Source organism: Quercus suber, unplaced genomic scaffold (assembly GCF_002906115.3).
Source record: "Quercus suber isolate HL8 unplaced genomic scaffold, Cork oak 2.0 scaffold_62, whole genome shotgun sequence".
Classification (NCBI taxonomy): Eukaryota; Viridiplantae; Streptophyta; class Magnoliopsida; order Fagales; family Fagaceae; genus Quercus; species Quercus suber.
Window position 1 is genome coordinate 386,187 of NW_027069527.1, and position 5,000 is coordinate 391,186.

Sequence of the window (5,000 nt, forward strand, 5' to 3'; positions counted from 1 at the left end):
CCCCCATGGGCAAAGCAGTCAAGGCCTAGGTGTAGGCAGCAGGGCCCCTGCGGGCACACAGCCAAGGCCCTAGCATGCACGCTGCCTGATGGGGCAGTGGCAGCAGGGCGAGGCCATGGCATGCCCCGTGGGTGGGATGCCAAATGCTGCAGGGCAATGCTGCGTGGCGTGCATGCGAGCATGCCCCTAGGCACCCTGCCAAGCCCAACTAACCTCATTTTCCAAAAAACCCTCATTTTTTGGGAAATCACTCAAAATTTATGGGCAAGGGAACCAAGGCATGGGCATGCAGCAGCCAAGGCTAAGGCAACCCCCCATGGGCACGCAGCCAAGGCATGGGCATGGGCATGCGGCAGCCAAGGCCAAGGCAGCCCCCCATAGGCATGCAGCCAAGGCAAGGGCGTGTAGCAGCCAAGGCATGGGCATGCGGCAGCCAAGGCCAAGGCAGCCCCCCATGAGCACGCAGCCAAGGCATGGGCATGCAGCAGCCAAGGCCAAAGCAGCCCCCCATGGGCACACAACCAAGGGAAGGGCATGCAGCAGCCAAGGCATGGTCATGCAGCAGTCAAGGCATGGACATGCGACTGCCAAGGCCAAGGCAGCCCCCCATGGGCACGCAGCAGACAAGGCATGGGCATGCAGCAGCCGAGGTGTGGGCATGTGGCAGCCAAGGCCAAGGCAGCCCCCCATGGGCATGCAGCCAAGGCAAGGGCATGCATTAGCCAAGGCATGGCCATGCGGCAGCCAAGGCCAAGGCAGCCCCCCATGGGCACGCAGCAGCCAAGGCATGGGCAGCCTCCATATTTTGGTAGGTTGAAGTTTGGATTTTTCATAGCATGTGTGCAAAAAATCAGAGCAAGACTCCATGAATTGCTCCGAAAAAGACCCATTTTTCCTCATCAACAAATTAATGTTTTCTCATGCCAAATCTGATTTTTTCCTAAGGGCTCCTTAGGGGGGAGGAGGTATTCACCGATGCACAGAGGCGACCCCTCTTGAGCTTGGCCACGGGTAGGCATGCTCATGACAAGCCCTTAGGCACCCAACCCCGCATTTTCCATGGCGCGAGGTGGGCCCTAAATGCATCGCCGGGGTGGACCCAGGTCGGCATTTCACGGGTATGTAGTATAGCTGCGACGCACTCTTGCAAGGCGAACGGTGTTAGTTTCACCCATTGTCACACAGAGCAAGCCTAAGGTGATGATCAAACGCATTGTGAAAGCTTTCTCTAGTGCCACTTTTCCTTGAGGCCATACCCACTCGTGCCCAATGGCGGAGAATCGATGGTCAATAGCCATGTGGTGGGGGGATACATTTATTCTTAGTTTAGCTTGGGCATGCTATCACAACGCGGACGGTGTTAGATTCACCCATTGCTATACGAAGTAAGTTTCTTGAGACTATCCGGCTTGTGTGTGTCTTTCTTACTGCGCGATTGCATGGTAGCAGCGAAGCTTGCAGTGACGACGACGACGACGACGACGGCGGCAGCCATGTCCCTCGATGTCCCTTGTAGTTCCTATGTATGGTTGGTGAGCCATGCAAGCTTGGTATAGCTTGGGCTCGCTCTCGCAAAGCGGACAGTGTTCGTTTCACCCATTACTGTGCAAAGCAAGTCCCATGGCGACCCTCAGGCCTCTGCGTGATGACAACCCATCCTTGCAGGCATGCGGTTTAGTAGTGTTGTCCTTCAGGCCCAGCAATGCAAACTCGGCGCCACTCGATGCTTCCTTATACACGGTAGGCCTTGCGGTGTGTCATTCTGGGGTGCATTTGGCGATGTTGCGGTTTAACGTACGTGATAGCGTGTGAGTGGTGGTAGGGTTGTATGGCTTGGTAGGCTCCGTGCTCGCGCATCAAACTGTCTAGCGTGCTCCTAATTAGCATTGTTCTAAGCATCGCTTGAACGCAATTCAGGTCCCTGTGCTACATACCTGCCTTAAAGGCACTCGTCCCTCTAGTTGATTCGTTCCCAGTCGACGCTCCTCATAGGGCATCGGCAGGGCCTCGAAGCCGTCCTTGTGTCCCACACGTGCCTTATGGCCTTCGCGTTATCGATGTGGACCACGTGGGTGTGCTTGTGGCCTCGGATGCAGAACATCATGTGGGTTTGGGGCCTCCGGCCCCTTTTGCCAACGTACCAAGCGAGCGTTATCGCTCTACCCCACAAGATTTCGTGCTTGTCCATGCCTTTCCTTGCCCTCGAGCGAGCCAGGGCCTCTGGGCGGCGTCAACATCAACGAGAAATGCTACCTAGTTGATCTTGCCAGTAGTTATTCTGGGAAGTCGTAACAAGGTTTCCGTAGGTGAACTTACGGAAGGATTATTGTCGAAACCTGCACAGCAGAATGACCCACGAATTGGTGACAACCAACGAGGGGCGCTCGTCGCCCCCTCGCCCCTCATGCAAGAAAGGACCTCACATTTCGTTCCCGTAAATCGAACCTCTCCATAGAACGCGCCAAGGAAATTGAACCAAGAGAACCACGCTTGGAGGCCCTGGACACGGTGCACCCCTGACGTCGGCATCTTAAGAATTATCCAAAACGACTCTCAGTAACGGATATCTAGGCTCTCGCATCGATGAAGAACGTAGCGAAATGCTATACTTGGTGTGAATTGCAGAATCTCACAAATCATCGAGTTTTTGAGCGCAAATTGCACCCGAAGCCATTCGGTCGAGGGCACGTCTGCTTGGGTGTCACTTATCATTGCCCCCCCCCTAAACTTTGATTGTCCTCCTGAGCGTGCCTACATGCGTGGTTAGCCCAAAAGCGAGTCCTCGGTGATGAGCGCCGTGACAATCGGTGGTTTTTTGACCGCCGTTCCTTGTCATGTGCGTCCTGTTGCCCGAACACGCTCTTACGACCCTTATGCGTTGCCTCGGTGGCACTCCCAATGTGACCCCAATTTAGGCGAGATTACCCGCTATGTTTAAACATATCAATAAGCAGCAGAAAAGAAACTTACAAGGATTCCCCTAGTAATGGCAAGCGAATTGGGAATAGTCCAGCTTGAAAATCGAGCGCCCTCACGGGCATCTTCGAATTGTAGTTTAGAGAAGCGTCCTCAGTAGCGGACCAAGCCCAAGTCCCCTGGAAGGGGGCACCAGAGAGGGTGAGAGCCCCGTTGTGCCTGGACCCTGTCGCACCACGAGGCGTTGTCGGCGAGTCAGGTTGTTTGGGAATGCAGCCCCAATCAGGCGATAAATTTTGTCCAAGGCTAAATACAGGCAAGAGACCGATAGTAAACAAGTACCGCGAGGGAAAGATGAAAAGGACTTTGAAAAGAGAGGGGCTGCTGCTTGCCAACATATTTGGAGTGATTTCCTTAAAATGAGGGTTTTTTGGAAAATGAGGTCATTTCCCCTAATAAGGCAGGCAGTGGGCATCCCAAGGGCATGCCCCCATGCATGCCAGGCCGCATTGTCTTGCACTTCAGCAAAATTGGCTTATGCCTTTTTCCATTTTGTGTCCCTAAATTCATTCCATGATTTTAAAGGAGGATTCTAGCAAGAATTTCGGCATTCTGATCATTTTTGAATTTTTTTTTATGATTTTTTCTATTTTTCAGGTTTCGAAAATCATAAAAAATAAAATACGTTCAATCAGGCCTCCATATTTTGATTGGTTAAAGGTTTGATTTTTCTTAGCACGTGTACAAAAAATCAGAGAAAGACTCCAAGAATTGCTCCAAAAAAAACTCATTATTCCTCTTCAACAAATCAATGTTTCCTCGTGCCAAAGCAGATTTTTTCCTAAGGGCTCTTTAAGGGGGGAGGAGTAGGAGGTGTCCGAAGAGGCTATCTGGGCTTGGCTGCAGCACCCCCTCCCCCCCCCCCCCCCCAAGAGTGACAAACTTGTATTGCCATGAGAAATGGACAAGAAGAAGAGCTTCTGCTGCCGAAGAAGAGAGCGAGAGCGAGACTGAGAGGGAGATGATAGCGAGATTGAGAGGGAGATAGCAAGACTGAGAGCGAGAGCTCGCCGACGAAGTCTTCTACCGTCGACGGGTTCTTTGCCGCCGATAGTGTGAGGGTTTGGGCTTTAGGTGTGAAGGAGAGTGAGAGTGTGTGAGTGAGAGTCTGTTCTGTGAGTGAGAGTGAGAAGTGAAAGTGAGGAGTGAGAGTAGCAAAAATAAGGTTGAGTTTAGCTGCCTACCCGCAAAGTACTCGAGCTCACGAAGCTCAAGTACCAAGCAGAATTTTTAAATCCAAATGCCATGTCATTGTGCCACGGTGGAACTGGAAAATGTAGTACTCGAGTTCACCAAACTCGAGTACTTAAAAAGATGGTAGATTCCTGTTTATTTCCGAAACAGTGTTTTCATTCAAAAAAGTTCAAAAATTGATGGTATTTGGCCAATTTGGCCACCTTTGCTACACGTTATTGTTATTATATATATATATATATATATAATAAATAATAAAATAAAAAATAAAAAAACATTAATTTGTAGTCTGGAAAACTTGGGAAACATAGCTGACATTTGACAACTCATCCTTGAAGAAGAAAAATCAAAATGATTTATTCCGTCGAACTCTAGAGCATGGTAGTCTTGGTTCTCAAGGATTCTGAACAAAATGATTTATTGCACCAAACTCTAGAGCATGGTAGCCTTGGTTCTCAAGGATTCAAATCTAAACTAGATTTCTATTGTACACACAATAGAACAATTCAAATTAACAATTGGCTGTTTAAACACCGCCCCATATATAATATAATGCAATAGAGAGTGTGTAGTATATGGAAATTACACTGAAATGAAGAGACAGAGTATTTGAGACAGAGCGTAGAAATACTCTGTATCTGTGCTCCTTCTAGCACAAATTAATTATTTTTTAATCAGATATTTATTACAATCCTGCAACCAACGAGTTTGGTATCAAAACCAACTCCTTTTGTCCTAAATTTTCCATTCCCATAAGCTTGAACCATAAACCATGGTAGCAAGTCCTATTGAATCCACTTTCAACTATGTTTAAAACATGGTACTGTCTT

At 49.4% G+C, this 5,000-nt stretch overlaps 1 non-coding gene across 1 annotated transcript; it reads left to right on the forward strand.

The window, feature by feature from the left end:
• The first annotated feature begins 2,548 nt into the window (after positions 1 to 2,548).
• LOC112016870 (5.8S ribosomal RNA) lies at positions 2,549 to 2,704 on the forward strand. The gene has a single exon (XR_002883401.1). It is a non-coding gene; the product is annotated as a 5.8S ribosomal RNA (ribosomal RNA).
• Positions 2,705 to 5,000: the final 2,296 nt, after the last annotated feature.